The sequence below is a fragment of the Mustela nivalis genome (genome assembly GCF_964662115.1).
Source record: "Mustela nivalis genome assembly, contig: HAP1_SCAFFOLD_165, whole genome shotgun sequence".
Classification (NCBI taxonomy): Eukaryota; Metazoa; Chordata; class Mammalia; order Carnivora; family Mustelidae; genus Mustela; species Mustela nivalis.
The window spans coordinates 1,075,638-1,093,569 of record NW_028136460.1 but is presented as its reverse complement, the minus strand read 5'-3'; positions in this window follow the sequence as shown (position 1 = coordinate 1,093,569).

Here is a 17,932-nt window from a genome sequence, read left to right as displayed (position 1 = left end):
TATTTAGACTTTATTAGATTTTTTTTTTAGACTATTTAAAAATACATGCTGAGATAATGACAACATTATTTTATTCATTTTAATAAAAAATTATTTTATTTAATTATGTTTAGATATTTATTTATTAAATTAATGATTTAATATTTAATAATCTAAATTTGAAATATTTTAAATTCTAAAAATGTTTATTTAATTAAATTGATATATTTAATATAAATATTTAATAAATTATTTAATCATTATTATAATTATGCAATACATTATGTATTGTGTAATAATTGCATTTTAATAAATAAATAAATGTATTATTTACATTATTTTATTTTATTTTATTTTATTTTATTTACTTGACAAAGAGAGGGAGAACGCAAGCAAAGGGAGCTGCAGGCAGAAGGAGAGGGAGAAGTAGGCTCCCAGCTGAGTAGAAAGTTCAACCTGGGGTTCCATCCCACGACCCTGGGATCACTACCTGAGTCGAAGGCAGATGCTTAAGTGACTGAGCCACCCAGATGCCCAAGGCTTTGTATTCTTCGCTTCTAAATATTGATGCTTCATCTCTGGAGTTAGTAAATTGATGTTGAGAATTCATATCAAAGAATTGATAGTAGCTGTTAAACAGAAACATGTAATTTAGGGGAAAAATAAGAGCAGAAGGAAGAGAAAGGCCAAAAGTAAAAAAGCACATTAATATAAAATTTAATTAGATAAAAAAGCTGATATTCCTGAAGGGGGCTAATAAAAGAGCTGCAAAGAGCTGATAGGATTAGGAAAATTGTCCACTCCTGGTCATTTCATAATTTTAAACTATTCTTATTAATAAATATACTTAGTTCCAGAAACACAATCACATAAGAACATTTCCACCAAGTCTCCTCTAACAGCATTTACAAATTAGACGTTCAAACAATGCAGTTCATTACATGTTGCATCTGTATCTTAAAGTTTAAACACTTTCTGTGACACATTTTCTAACAATTAAAATTAAAAAAAAATATATATATATATACATATATATCTATGTATATATACATATACCTTATCCCTAAATGGAAAAAATATATATATATAGAGAGAAACCTTATCCCTAAATGAAACCTTTCTTTGTTTATTAGCATAAGTAGGTAAATTAGCAACAACAACAACAACAAACAGCTAATATTATAGAGGTAGGAACAATTGACCTTTTCATTCATTGCTATTTTCTAAAAATTCCTATTTTATTTTTTTCTCAAGTCTGTCATAATAATTTTCTAAATCTCCTGCCTTATTCAATTTTTTTCTTTTAGTGGAAATCTCTATTTCATATTTATTTTCTCTTCCTCCACTCTTTGCTCTAATAATTCAATGTATTATTAGATTTTCTGTTTTTCTCTTTATCCAGATATATCTTTTCTTTCTTTCTTTCTTTTTTAAATAATTTGATTTGCTGGCATTTTACATCAGTACATGCTTTCTTATGGATGTTAGAAATGTCTGTGGAACTACTAGAAGAATAAACTTTTTTACCTTTAAGAAGTTTACAGTCTAGAGTGCCTGGGTGGCTCAGTTGGTTAAGTGTCTTCCTTCAGCTTAGGTCATGATGCCAGGGTACTAGGATCCAGTCCTGCATCAGCTGCCTGCTCAGCAAGGAGTCTGGTTCTTCCTCTCCCTCTGCCCCTCCCTCTCTCTCTCTAATAAATAAATAAAATCTTTAAAAAAAAGACTTACTGAAATCTGAGACTGAATTACTAAATTCAGTCTTAATAGAAGACAGCTAAACAAAGCAATGATCACAACTGGAAAATTTAGCGAGATCATGGTTTAACATTTTTGGTTGACACAGGACCTCTTTCAGTAACAACTTTCCCTAAATATCAATTTCTTTTTAAGGCAAAAAATTTTGACAAGAAATCCAGATCCTTCTGATCATTTTCATATCAATTTAAGGTGACATCCTCAGAGTATATAATCAAATATGTAATTATTCTATCTGTTGCCTTGTATATTGCCTGTATCTTTTTCAGACTCAAAGTTCCATTGAGGTAGAGTTTTTTTTTTTTAAAGCAGAGATTTTTTTTAAAGTGTTTGATATATACAAGATGCTTAATAAATGTTTACAAAGCCTATGTATTACAGAAGCCTTAAACAGGCTTTAAAATAATGTAGGTGATATTAGTGGTCATATCAAACAATTTTTAGGTTTCAGTCATGTAAATAACTACATTTCTCAGAGACAGAGAAACATACAAATGGTCTGGGTCCAGTAGGATAATGCTAGCATGTGTTGTAAATTCTTTTATATGACCTTATTCTTGCAAGAATTGGTTATGTGGCAGAAAAAAAGGTATCACTATCTTATACTTTAGTATTTAAAGAGATTTATGGAAGTCTTAATTTCTTACACTACCCCTTTGTTTCAGTGTACCCAATTTCCGTGGTAATGGTGAGAGGAAAGTAGGCAATTTAGGCAGCAGCAAAAATCTCCTACAAGGCACTATAAAATAAGGCTTGTTCTAGATCATGGGTCTGTCCAAAGGGGAATGTTAAAGGGTAGAATGGATGATGGATGCATTGTGGACTTATAACTTTAAGATTAATACTGTTATGCCCCAATAATGGGTCTATGATTAAAGGAGCGAGACTGATGTAAAGCAAAGGTCAAGCAAAGCTTTATTTCATGCCATGCATCAAGAATCTAACCGAACGTTTGGGGCCACACCTCTTATGAGAGAAGGCAACCGTTCGCTGTTTCACAGTCTAGCTTTTAAGGGCAAAGGCCATGCAGTCAGGCCTGGCCACGCACAGGTGACCAATGAGATTTTAACACACACAGGAAACTCCACAGTGAGGCTAGATGACCAATTGAGGTTCAATTTACCCTAGTATAGACATTTGACCCAGCCTATTACACCTTGATTAGGATTGGTGCAAAAAAGGTTCCCAAAGGGCAGAGGAGTGGGGCATACTCCTTAGTATCTAGGGAGACAATATGCAAACACCGCCCCCCTCCCGCTGATTGATGTCTCCACCTGGCCTGACCCACCCTTGTATATGGGCTTTGTTACATGGAGCTGATTTCCAGGACTTGTTTTTAAGTGAATCCCCTGGGGGAAGAGGAACAAGGACAGTTTAAGGGTTAACCTCAATGAAAGCCTCTTGCTAAAATATAAAAATATAAAATAGGTCCTTACATTACAACAACTCAGTAGGGAAAGTACCAGTGTGGTGATAAAAGAAGTGAGGTAACTTGCATTGCATTTTTTTTTAAAACGTGTAAGTTGTATTTTTTCCGTGCCATGACATCATACTTTATCTTCATCTCTGTCTACTAGTTTAAAACTAGTTAAACAAACTCAACAACTTTTTTAAAAATATTTTATTTATTTATTTAAGAGCAAAAGCCAGAGAGAGAGAGAGAGAGCATGAGCAATATGGGGCTCGATCCCAGGACTCTTGAGATCCTGATCTGAGCCAAAGGCAGACACTTAACTGACTAAGCAAATGAGACTCCCACAAACTCAACAATTTTATAAAATTTTTATTTGTTGGGGTGCCTGGCTGCAACAGTCAGTAAAATATGTAAATCTTGATCTTGGGGTTGTACATTTGAAATCCACCTTGGGTGTAGAGGTTTTATTTAAAAATAAAATCTTTAAAAAAATTTTTTTTCATTTTTTTATTTAAGCCATTGTATGGCAGTGTTGATCACTATATTGTACACCTGAAACTAATATTAACCTTATTTTAACTAACTGGAATTTAAATAAAAACTTTAAAAATAAAATAAAAATAATAATCATAAAAATAAAAAAGAGGAAAAATTATTTGGCAGGCAATTTTCTTAATTGCATTATTATTTATTATTATCATAGTCTGTGTGTGTCGGTGGGAAGTGGCTGGTATTACAGTGAGTTCCATATCTGTGTTACACTGAGGTCCATGTCTGTAGTCAGTCTTTTTTTTCTTTTAGTTTATTTTCAGGGATCCAAAATTCATTGATTATGCACCACACCCAGTGCTTCATGTAATAAATTCCCTCCTTAATACCCACCACTGGGCTCACCCAACCACCTGCCACCCTCCTCTTCAAAACCCTCAGTTTGTTTCTCAGAGTCCACAGTCTCTCATGGTTTGTCTCTCCCTCCGATTTCCCCCAGCACACTTCTCTCCATCTCCCAGTGTCCTCCACGTTATTCCTTATGTATTGAGTCTTATAAAAACTTTTATTTCTTTCCCTATTCTGCTTTGCATATGCTTACCTTAGATGTTAAAATGTTATAAACCTCTCCTGCCTGGTCCATTTTCTCTCTCTTCTCTCATGATTTCTCATGCTCTCCCTGCCAACCCCACATGCCTTACAATATCTGGATATGACTAATTTCTTCCTGAGCTACTTTATTCTACTCTGCCATATGGTTGCCCTTCCCTCTTCTGTACCATAACTTCTATCCCCTGCATTTGTGCTTTAACAATACCTAATTCTTTTCACTGCATCTGTATCTTTGAGGTCAATACTCAGTAGTGCAATCGCTGGGTCATACGCTAGCTCTATTTTACTGGAAAGAAGGGCCATATGCACCCCAGTGTTCATAGCAGCAATGTCCACTATAGCCATTCTGTTGAAAGAGCCAAGATCCCCTACAACAGACAAACACATAAAGAAGATGTGATCCAAGGATACAATGGAATATCACTCAGCCATCAGAAAGGATGAATACCCAACTTTTGCATCAACATGGATGGGACTGTAGGAGATTATGTTAAGTGAAATAAGTCAAGCAGTGAAAGTCAATCATCATATGGTTTCACTTATTTGTGGAACCTAAGGAATAGCATGGAGGACATTAGGAGAAGGAAAGGAAAAATGAAGTGGGGGGATTGGAAGGGGAAATGAAACATGAAAAACTATGGACTCCAAGAAACAAACTGAGGGTTTTAAAGATGAGAAGGATGTGGGGATGGGTGAGCCTGGTGATGGGTATTAAGGAGGGCACATATTGAATGGGGCACTGGTTGTTTTACACAAACAATGAATCATGGAACACTACTTCAAAAACTAATGATGTATTGTATGGTAACTAACATAACATAATTAAAAAAAAAAGGAGGGGGACAATACCTAACACTCAATCTTTGCTAGTTTCTTGTTTACCTCCTTTTAAGAGTAAGCTCATTAGTGTTTTTTTTTTTTTTTTTGGTTTATTTGTTTTTTTTTTTTTGTCTCAACTAAAAGAAGAAAAATAATACACATTATTTTGAAAACTTTTTGAACAGTGTACAAACGTTAGTCAAGTCCACAATGTCTCATCTCTTCTTCCTCCTAACATGGCTAAGATGAAAAACCCTTTATCTGGGAAAAGATCATTCTCCTGCCACCTTGTGTAAGATTTTGGCTTTAGCTTAGATTATCCTTTCTTTCCTTTTCTGAAAATAAGTTGAAAATATTAATAGCCTCAGTTTCTTCTTCCAAAATATGACTGCTTCTTTACCAAGTGCAAAAGCAACCCATTTTGACCATAGTAAACAACTTGGACCTACTTTTTTTGGCTCACTGTTTTAGTGAGACAAGTGGAGTGAAGATGACACACCATTTCCAAATGTATTAATAATTGGTAGACCATACTTCTAAATTGAAGATTTGTTGCCATTAAACTACGACCAGACTCGCTATAATTACAGAGGTAAATTCTTTATATTTACTATATTTGAAATTACCATATAATACCAAAATAAAATTATGATTATGTGAAGAGTCTGTAATATTAAGAAGATGACTTTGAAATGATTGCTTATCTAAATGAAATTTCCCATTTTATAATCTTGTATAAGCTTCCGTTGTCATTTCCTATTTAAAATCTATTAGAAGGCACTCTTATTTTCCCTTAAGTGGGAAGTCAAATGTGGAACAAATTCATCCCAAAGGAACTGATTCTATGTTCCACTGAAGACCAGGTGGCTTCCATGTGGCATTTTGCTTCTTGCATATTGTTCATCTCCTACAACAAATGGGGGTATGCTCTTTATTAAACTAATTCAACTCAATTAGAGACATTGTCTTCAAGGGATAACATCATAGAGACTAGAATCAGCATCATACTTTTGGGAAAATTGGGCCCAGGATTTTTGTTTTGTTTTGTTTTAAGATTTTATTTATTTATTTGACAGACAGAGACCACAAGTAGGCAAAGCGGCAGAGGGAAGGGGGAAGCAGGCTCCCTGCTGAACAGAGAGCCTGATGCAGAGCTCGATCCCAGGGCTCTGAGATCATGGCCTGAGCCGAAGGCAGAGGCTTAACCCACTGAGCTACCCAGGTGCCCCTGGGCCCAGGTTTTGATGGCTTCTTTCCTCAATCTTATAAAACCTATTTGAACTCTACTGGATGCCAGAACTGTTTAAAAATATTTGGTCCCTTGTAATTTTAACCTTCCAGTATTCAATGCACCTGATCCATGTAATATCCTATAGTATTTTTGTCAAATGAAGACTCTCAAAGTGTGTTTCTTGGGAGACACTTTTCAATTGGTTGCTTACATTTCTGCATTTATTATTTCTTCTAGGCCATCCTTTGAAGATGGTTGTATTGAATAGACTTGGAAGACAGAAATAGTATCTTTTAATTTTAACTTAACCTCTTGTGTTTGCAAATATTTTCTGCCTCTGTTTTGATTCTTCTTGTGGGAACTGAGGCTCAGAACTGATATATAACTCCCATCCTTACACACACACACACACACACACACAAACACAAACACACACACACACACACAAATACTGTTAATATTCTGGCTACCTCTATTGCTGTGAATAATAAACTATATTATTTCTGAACCATGAGTCTGCGTCTTCTATCAACACCCAAGAAACTATGGCAGACTCATACACCAGCTTTCAAATAAGGGAAAATAATCTCAGATGCTTTATATTTTTTGATAGTGTTACCTACTTCAAACATATGACTGAACACATATAAAGCTGGAGCCCTGACCATTTAGAGCTTCTTCTGTGGAAGAACTATGCATTCACTAGTAAACAATAGTAGTTTCATCTTTTTTTTTTTTCCTCCTGGACACCATTTCCTCTCTCACACTGTTGCTCAAATTGGATGGAGTCTAAGGTCCTTTGAGGAAATTTTTTTTAATGATTCAAAATAAAATAGGAAGAGTCTAAAGTGCTAAAAATACTTCTAGAAAAAAGGTATAAGATAATACCAGAAAGGATAGTAATTTTATCTAACAACTGCCTGTTCACCCCTTTTTTGTTCATTAACTAATCTCCAAATTCCTGACTAAATCCCTTTTGTAAGCCAGAATGTGAGCTAAAAACTGGGATTTTAAAAAATTTTCATTTGAAAACCAGTTAGTTAACATATATGGTTGTATTAGTTTCATGTGTACAATATAACATATAGCACTCAGTGCTCATCATGACAAGTGCTCTAATTAACCACCATCACTTATTTAATCCATCACTCCTTTCAGATCCTGTCAAGTAACCATCAGTTTTTTCTCTGTAATGAAATGTCTGTTTCTTGCTTTGTTTCTCTTTCTATGTCTTATTATTTCCCCTTTGCTTGTTTGTTTTGTTTCTTTTATTCCATATATGAGTAAAGGTATTTGTCTTTCTCTGACTGACTTATTTCACTTTTAGCATTATACTGTCTAGTTCCAACCATGTTATTGCAAATGGCAAGATTTCAGTCTTTTTTATGGCAGAATAATATTCCATTGTATATACATACCACTTATTCTTTATTCATCAATGATGGATACTTTGGTGCTTTCCATATCTTAACTTTATAAATAATGCTGCTATAAACATAGGGGTGCTAGCATCCCTTTGAATAAGTTTTCTTATATTCATTGGGTAAATACACACCAACAGGTTTGTTGGATCACAAAGGACTTCTATTTTTAAATTTTATGGAAATTCCATACTGTTTTCAAATATGGCTGTATCAGTTTGCATCACCACCAACAGTTCACAATTGTTACTTTTTCTTTTTTTTTAAGATTTATTCATTTGACAGAGAGAGATCACAAGTAGAGAGAGAGAGGAGGGAGCAGGCTCCATGCCTGGCAGAGAGCCCGATGTGGGACTTGATCCCAGGACCCTGAGATCATGACCTGAGCTGAAGGCAGAGGCTTAACCCACTGAGCCACCCAGGCAGCCCCCACAAGTGTTACTTTTTCACATCCTCTCCAACACCTTTTGTTTCTTGTAGTGTTGATTTTAGCCATTCTGACAGGTGTGAGGTGGTATCTCTTTCTAGTTTTGCTTTGCAATTTCCTGATGATACATGATGATGGACATCTTTTCATGTATCTACTGAACATTTGAATGTGTTCTTTGGGGAAACACTTGTTCATGTCTTCTATCCATGTTTTTATTGGATTATTTGTTTTTGGATGTTGACTAAAAACTGGATATTAAGTAACACACAAGACAGGTTTCCTTGAGCTTAAATTTTATTTGCATGAGTATCATTAACAGGAAAAAATATGCATATGTGTATGTACAAGTGTGTTTATGTATATATCTATCTATCTATCCTCTATCCCATGTCTTCTAATTGTGGTAAATCCTGTAAGGTGGGGAATGGGATAGTCTGAAGAAATATGCTGCTGGATATCCTGGGTAGGCAAATTTAATTGCACTCAGATGCATTGGATATAAGTGAATCACTCAAATGAGTTATTTAATATTATATAGAAACAAATGAAAAGTTTATGTAGTTTAAAATAATAGGTAGTTAAAATAATTCTTTTGTTTGTTGTTTTTGTGTCTTCTTTTGTTTATATATACTATGGTGTGAATGTTTATGTCTTCCAAAATCATATTTTGAAATCTAACTCTGTAAGTGCTAGTATTAAAACATAGGGGCCTTTGGGAGGTGATTAGGTCATAAGTGGGATTACAGTCCTTTTAAAGTAGACCCCAGTGAGTTCTCTTGATTCATTCATCATGTACGTTTACAGTGAGAAGATAGCCATCTATGAGGAAGTGGGCTCTCCCTGGATCTGCCCATTCCTTAATCTTGAACTTCTCCATTCTAGAACTGTGAGAAATAAATTCCTGTTCTTTATAAGCTATTAAGTCTATATCATGTCCGTTATAGCAGCCTGCATGCAGAAGGACACTATGACCTAAAATGAGAGCAATAAATATAAAGTTTCAGTAAAGTCAGTTGGTACAATGTTTTTTTTACTTAGAGAAGACATGCTGCTTCATGTTAAACCTTGATATTGTATATGTTTCTTGAAGGGCCACTTCTTACTCCTTTGTGTGTTTTCCACAAAGTCCAGGATGATGCCTTACATAAAGGTAATATTTTATAAATACTGTTGGAAATATATACTTCTCTAAAATCTTATTTTGCCTACAGATTACTTGGATCCACTTTGTCTTGTGTAGAATATTTGAAATATATTAAGAACAGAATGTCTCTCTAAATAACATTTAGAATCATCATTAGTTTATGACTCCTGACTGATTTGTTTATGCAGTGATACTTACTGCAAGAACACTGAAGTTTGTAATATAATTTTGAATTAATCACCAAGCTAGTTTATTTTAACTTATGAAAAAATAATTTCTCATGTTGGTTTAATTCTGCTCTTATGTTATGGTCATGACATTTTCATTAAAATAAAGTAGAAAATAGAAGTAAATAATAAATGAAAAATAAAAATAAAAAAATAAAAGTAAAACTCTTGTGAAATGTTAAACTTTTCTTACTTATTTTGTTTTGCTTTTCCTCTACCATGCTGGCAAAGCTGTATGTTGTAGATAGGTACAATTTTCTAGGTGCTAGGTTTGTTACTTTTGCTAAAATTTTCAAAATATAAGGAGTTGAATAGTCATGGATTGTTTATTAAACTCCTTATCTACACATATAAAAATAAAACAATGATGGTGACCTGGGTATTTCTAAAATTGTATTCTGTTTTTCCATATTATGGTTTACAATGTAATTAATAAAGATTCTGCATATATTAACATCCATCCCCTTCTATCTCATCTGTATGTCCATACAGAGCATGTATGATTTCTATTCATTGCTATGTTGTGGTGAAGAGATTGTCTGAAGTAGCCTATATTTATGCAGGTAGATCTTAAGCTACGGTGCTCTTGTTTATTTGCTTGTTCATGATCAGTATGTCTGAAAGATGGTAACTATTGCATCAGGTGTGACGATTAAAAAATATTATTGTTGCCTGATACACTGTGATGAAATAGGTAAGTCGATTCATAATTTGTTAATTAAATTAAAAAAGAAATTCCTTTGGATTTGTTCTTTATTAAGAGTTTTTTTTTTTTTAACGAATGCCTTGGGATGTTTTTTGTGTAATATATATCACATGCCTCAACCTTTAAATTTGAATTTAGAAAAGAGTTATCAGAATGAGCCTAGAAAATATTGTTATGGGGGCGCCTGGGTGGCTCAGTGGGTTAAGCCGCTGCCTTCGGCTCAGGTCATAATCTCAGAGTCCTGGGATCGAGTCCCACATTGGGCTCTCTGCTCAGCAGGGTACCTGCTTCTTCCTCTCTCTCTGCCTGCCTCTCTGCCTACTTGTGATCTCTCTCTGTCAAATAAATAAATAAAATCTTAAAAAAAGAGAAAACATTGTTTTGAAATATTTTTGTTCTGTTATATTATGTTAACTTAGGAAATAATGGTAGTTATTTTTATTAGCATTTCCTACTTTCCACATGCCCTTACAGATGAGATATCATGTTTTTCCTACTCTTTTTATCGTGGTTGTTATATTCTTCATGATCAATAACAATCAATGAAAATTCATAACATTAATTTTCTTTGGGAAAGTGATATTTTAGCAAGAATCCATGACCAAAAATTTTAGCTGTTGTTCTTCCAGGAGATGAGACTATCAATGTTCCCGAAATTTCAAGAAATAGAACTTATTAATTGTGTTGGTTGATGTTTATTTTCTCTGAACTTAGAGGTGCATAATTCAATTTAAAATTTATTTTGGGGGCGCCTGGGTGGCTCAGTGGGTTAAAGCCTCTGCCTTTGGCTCAGGTCATGATCCCAGGGTCCTGGGATCGAGCCCCGCATCGGGCTCTCTGCCTAGCAGGGAGCCTGCTTCCTCTTCCCTCTCTCTCTGCCTGCCTCTCTGCCTACTTGTGATCTCTATCTGTCAAATAAAATAAATAAAATCTTAAAAAAAACGGAGTGGACCTTATGGGGGTGCTTATCTGAAATTGAGGGACATTATAAAAAAATAAAAAATAAAATTTATTTTGAATTGAAAACAAGATCTTACTGAAGTTTAGGCATCCCACTTTATATCAGGCCTCCAGTACATTCTAATTTATTTATAGAAAATATCATAAACATGAATGACACTTTTCCTATTGCATTTATATGAAACTGCAATGACTCAAAGATGTCAGATTTGAAAAGCACTACCTGTCTATAATTTCTGTTTCCTAGGAGGAATGGATATACCATTTTAGCTCAATTATCCAACAGTATTCAAAACCACCATGAATTTTAAAACATAGTTATTACACCCTAAAAATCAAGTATGAAAATGTATAAACAACCAAATCTCTATCTGTAAATGAAATACTCCCACACAGACGGGTTTTAAAACTTTCTAACTTAAGGAATTTGATAGCACAGACTCAGGGTAGTAGTTTCAGTGCCTACAGTATACTTTCAGGGAGAGAGTAATGTAAGCTCTGAGTCACTTTCTGCCTAGAGATGACCTAATAGTGGTTCTGGCATTGTTTGTTTGTTTTTGAAAATACATTCCTGGGCGTCATTCAGAAAATGCAGAGTTTGGCATCTATATAAATTAAGGATGATCTTTTTGAACTTTTGTCTTTCATTACATCAAATTACCATAATTGGACAGAAATTCCACTAAATTAAGCATTGTTAGGTAATGTGTAAATTGGAGCTACTCAAATTAGTTGCTCTTTGAACTATGTGCTGTTGGTTCAGGATTAGATAAGGATTTTGAAGGCAAACCTAAATCATTGCTTCCTTCTTTGAGAGATTCTCAGCATATTTTCTTAAAATTAGCTGAAATAAACAATGTGTTTAGTCGCAAAGTGATTTGCATTTTTGCACAAACTCCCTATCTCCTTGAGAATTATAACAGATATTTTATGAAACATCATTGATCTTTACTTTGTTACACTGCTGTAAAGTACATTCAGAGTTGCCAGTTAAAGGTGTTAGTGTTGAGATGAAATGTCATGCATTTTTCTTCACTTCCATGCAAATGAACACAGTAATTTATTAAGACACAATGAAGAAAAAAAAAATTGACAATGAGTTCCAGATTTTAAAAATCCCTTGCCATTCAATCCAAATTGTGAGTTTGATCGGTTACCGAACACTTTATAATGCACCCCCGGTAATTTTACAGAGATTACTTTTTTCTTACCAATTCTTGATTATTCTGTCTTGCAATGCAGAGAAAGCTAACTAATTTAAAATAAACTTCCGTTAATTTTGATTGTTATAAACTTAAAATTGACTAATTTCCATATACAGAGTTTAAAATGTTCACAATTTACATTAAATATATATTCTGTGTATACCTTGGAAAAATTATACTGAAAATTGAAATTAAAATGATGTTGTATATAGCTGCAAGAAGCCGCCTGTCCCATTTCATCTTACTATATAAGTTGTGGAGGTAATTTATAAAATCCCTGCTGCATAACAAATCTATTTTTTGTTGGAATGGGTAGTAATGTTTCTTCTTATTTCGAAATAAGAGTTGGTCTATGAGTGCCTCTGCAACTGTATTTTTCCTAAGTGGCTTCATGGTCTTGAACTGAGAAAGCTCAGAGCATTAAACATCAAAGTAATATATTTTGACATAATTAGACATCAAGGAAATGCAATTAAAATGACACTGAGATATCACTACACACTTACCAGAATGGCTAAAATAAAATATAATGACAAGCCCAAAAGAAAAAAATATACCATTTGATGATACACAATGGCAAGTTGTACCATAACTTAACCATCTCAGACTAGTGTAGTGTTAAATTTGTTTTTCTAAGCCATGTTTTGGGTCACTTACCACTTTTCAAGGATATAAAGTGCTATCATTTTACTTAAAACTGTGAAATTTGGTCAGATTTAAATTTCAATTTATGTTAAAACATTCTGTAAACTGTGTTAGACTTTGACATTTGTTCCCTCAGTTCAGTGAATAACACTATATCATATTCTGAAAAATACGCTAATTTTTATTTTGAAAAATATCCCTTTTTCCTCTTATGGTAATTATTAATATGAATTAATAGTAGAATTTGAAATGGTCCAATATGACCATAAATACTTTATTGTATATTATCAAATTTAATAATGAATATAATGTACTTCTTTGGACAATTTTTAAAGACCAGTCTACTCTTAAAACAAAAAAAAAAAAAAATGGAGATGCACTTCTTTAGTTCACACAAATTTCATTTTATTATATATAACCTCAGATAAATTTCAACAAATCATAATTTATTAAAATCATGTCTACTTAAAAATCTCATAGAAGAGTTAAACCATCAAAAATAAAAATAAACACACACAACACACACACACATCACCCATGTATTGGCAAATCACAATTGCTGTAACAATACATTAGGCATTCCACAGTTAAGGGCTATCAAAATTTCCATCAGTGACAAAAAGATTTGTATCCAAATGGACTGATTTTCCAGAATCCAAGAAAAAGTCTCCTAGGATTTATTTAAAGGTAAATATTTGAACAAATACTTCTTAAATTTAGGAAATTCAGAACATACGATTAAAGAATATTTGCAGTGCAGACTATATTCAATCCTTCCTTCAAAATGTGCCTTTGAGTACATAATTCTGTTTTCTCGATCTAAATTGAGCTGTCTTCCAAGGAAGTTTTCCAAAATGTGTGTCTCTGTGTGATAAATGTTCTAAGACCTAACATGCTTCATTGTATTTTTACTGTGCTCTCAAATTTAATCAATAATTTGGATTGATGTATAAAACCTAGTTTCAAATATCTTTTCCATCTATAAAAACTCCCAGCTGTCTCTTTATATGCTATTACTATTGAGAATTGTGCTGTCAGTATTATTCTTGTACATTTTAGGTGATCTGTTCTTCTCTTGGGCATCATTTATGCTCTTCTCTGTTTTTGATATTCTTAAAACTCACCATAATGTATACGAGTGGTTTTTAGTGTGTGTAGTTTTTGTTTTGTTTTGTTTCTGATATCTCATGTTTGGCATCATTTTAAGTCTGGTATCTTTTATCTTTCTTTAATTCTCCAAAATTTATCTCAGTACTTATTTAAATATTTTCTTTATTTTTTTTTCTCTTCTGCTGTATTTGGGCAGAAGTCATTAATTTGTTTGTTTGTTTTTCCCAACTCATTTATTTATTTTACAGCTATATTCATCTTAGTCTCCATTTATTGTATTCTTTATTTCAACAATTTTCACTTAATTTATATTCACAGTATAGTATCTTTCTTTTCCTTGTATATGTATATCATTATTTTATCATATACTTTTAAGCTATTTTTAAAAATATTTTATTTATTTATTTGACAGTGAGAGATCACAAGTAGGCAGAGAGGTGGGCAGAGAGAGAGGAAGGGAAGCAGGCTACCTGCTGAGCAGAAAGCCCGATGTGGGGCTTGATCCCAGGACCCTGAGATCATGACCTGAACGGAAGGCAGTGGCTTAACCCACTGAGCCACCCAGGCGCTCCTTTTAAGCTATTTTTTAAAAGTACAGTCATTCTTTTTTTTTTTAAGATTTTATTTATTTATTTATTTGACAGAGAGAGAGCACAAGTAGACGGAGGGCAGGCAGAGAGAGAGAGAGAGAGAGAGAGAAGCAGACTCCCTGCTGAGCAGAGAGCCTGATGCAGGACTTGATCCCAGAACCCTGAGATTATAACCTGAGCTGAAGGCAGTGGCTTAATCCACTGCGCCACCTAGGCGCCCCTAAGCTATTTTTTTAATTCCTGTTCCAATAACACTTGGATTGGCATATAAAGTTAACCACATCATATTTTTTAGGTAAGTAATTGTACTTTTTATGTGCATAGTTATTTTGGTCCATGAGTTCAGCTCTTCTTAGGATCATCAAATCTCTGTAAAGTCTGGGTATGCTAGGATTTTCTAAGCAACAATAAAATACATTGAAACCTGGTAGCTTAATTATAATAATGTTTTCTTTCTCAATCATTCACAATAGTATTCCATTCTGAGTAGCTTCCTTCTATTTTGCAGCTATAGTGTTTGGAAAAACTTGAATTATGATATCACCGTGATAATGTGAATTAGTCAGGGTTTTTCAGAGAATCGGGAAGAGAAAAAAAGGAAGATATTCTCCAGGGCCAACTCTAGAAGTGACTATTAAAACATCTGTCCAAATTCAATTGAACAAAACTCAGAAATGCCATCTCCAGTGAAATACAAAAAAGATTATATATAGTTCTGGGCACACACATCTCATTTGACCCAATGATGTATATCAATGAAAGACTGAAGGCCAATCACCACTCCATGGGAGAATTTAAAAATAAATTTACTAATGAGGCCAAGAATTCAGAATCACAACTACTTCAGAAATAATAATAACTGCCTTCACTTGATGTTATTCTATAAGATAAATCCTATGATCAAGTTTCAATTTTAAATTCTTACAATTTTAAATTCTTAAATCCTTATGAAGAAGCATCATTTGGAGGGAGCAGTTTTCATAATTTATCATCCATCAGCCTTTTTTTAAAGATTTTATTTATTTATTGGACACACAGAGAGAGAGAGAGATCACAAGTAAGCAGAGAGGCAGGCAAGCAGGGAGGGAAGCAGGCTTCCTTTTGAGCAGAGCCCGATGTGGGGCTGGATCCCAGGACCCAGAGACCATGACTTGAGATGAAGGCAGAGGCTTAACCCACCACCCACGTGATGAGAGAGCCACTCAGGTGCCCCTCATCCATCAGTCTTAATTGATTGGAGGAAAATGTGTGGAGGAATAATGCCTTAGGGAGCTAATCTCTCTAAAGAATTTTCAAGTCTTTACCCCTTCAAGGTTTTTGTACAGTTCTGATAGCCTCTAATCATCCAGCGGATTTCTACAGTGACAGGCCTGTTAAAACCTGTCTTCAAACCAGGAATAGAGCTTGAAACATACCAGTCAAGGGCAACTTTGAGTCTTTTAAGAAATTTATCATCATTTCTTTCTGTTTGGTTAATATCTGAAATAGTTCCATATTACACTTGCATAATTTCTCCAGAGCTGACTTTGAAGGAGGCATTCAGTTCTTGCTAGTTCCATATTTTGGCAAGAACTATACTTCTATATTAAAAAAAAAACATATTTTAGGGCGCCTGGGTGGCTCAGTGGTAAAAATCTCTGCCTTCGGCTCAGGTCATGATTCCAGGTTCCTGGGATTGAGTCCCACAGTGGGCTCTCTTCTCAGCTGGGAGCATGCTTCCATTCCTCTCTCTCTGGCTGCCTCTCTGCTTTCCTATGATCTCTGTCAAGTAAATAAAAAAATTTTTTTAAAAAACATATTTTATACCAGTTATTCATGTTTATTAACTAAGATATCACAATACAAATAATACAAACAGTTGCTCTTTATTAATACCTTCAACCAAGATAAAAAAATATGTCATATTTTCTCCAAAAATTTTATATCATCTGATAAGTCAGATATATATAAAATTACATTTAAAGTTTTAAAAATATCAGCAAATATTTTCATTTAAATGCCAATTTGAAAAGAAATCTACTTTTCCAAACACGACTTTTTTTTTTTTAAAGATTTTATTTATTTATTTGACAGAGAGAGATCACAAGTAGGCAGAGAGGCAGGCAGAGAGAGAGGAGGAAGCAGGCTCCCTGCTGAGCAGAGAGCCCGATGCGGGACTCCATCCCAGGACGCTGAGATCATGACCTGAGCCGAAGGCAGCGGCTTAACCCACTGAGCCACCCAGGCGCCCCCAAACACGACTTTTTATCCTATTTATTTTGAATTTTGTCAACAACTGATAAAATGTTTAGCGAGACTATAAATGTTAGATCGAAAAAAATGATTAATAGATGTAGGTTCAAATTATTATGTTCCATTAAAAATGATTTAGTCTTTGATGAACATCTGTTTGGTAATATTTTATATCCAGATATAGTAAATTAAAGACATATATAAAATTATAGGGAAATGACATCTTCCGTTCCATTATGAGTAGAGCTTTTAAAATGCTTTTGTCACAACCTGTCATCTTGTCATTATGTAGCATTATGTAGCAATTAAAAAATGTATACTCTTCACTTAGAAGTCTTTTGGAAATCTAAAATATGACTTTCTATGGTTTGTGTCTCCATATTGCTTTATTGCCAGTTAAAACAAATCCACATGCTTTGATTCAAAGGTAATAAATTCCTCTTATTTGGAAAAAGGATGTTTATTTTTGTTCTCTCACCCTTAGCAGGTGGTTTCATTTTAGCACACTTCAGAGTTATAATTTCATGCTTATTAAAAACATTTATTTTGAACTACATAGATGAATGAAACTTTTATTTGATTAAATTATTTGCCAAAAAATCTGTGATTTTTATTTTTATTTTTATTTTTTTTTAAAGATTTTATTTATTTATTTGACAGAGAGAGATCACAAGTAGGCAGAGAGGCAGGCAGAGAGTGAGGAGGAAGCAGGCTCCCTGCTGAGCAGAGAGCCCGATGCGGGACTCGATCCCAGGACCCTGAGGTCATGACCTGAGCCGAAGGCAGCGGCTTAACCCACTGAGCCACCCAGGTGCCCCAAATCTGTGATTTTTAAAAATGTATTTCCTTTGAAGGGTTATTTTAGAGCATTCAAAGAGGATCTAAGAGTGTGGTATTATGCAGTTTTTAAGTAGGTATGAAATGGTTAATTATAGGATTGTTTCTTTAAGGCTTATGTATATT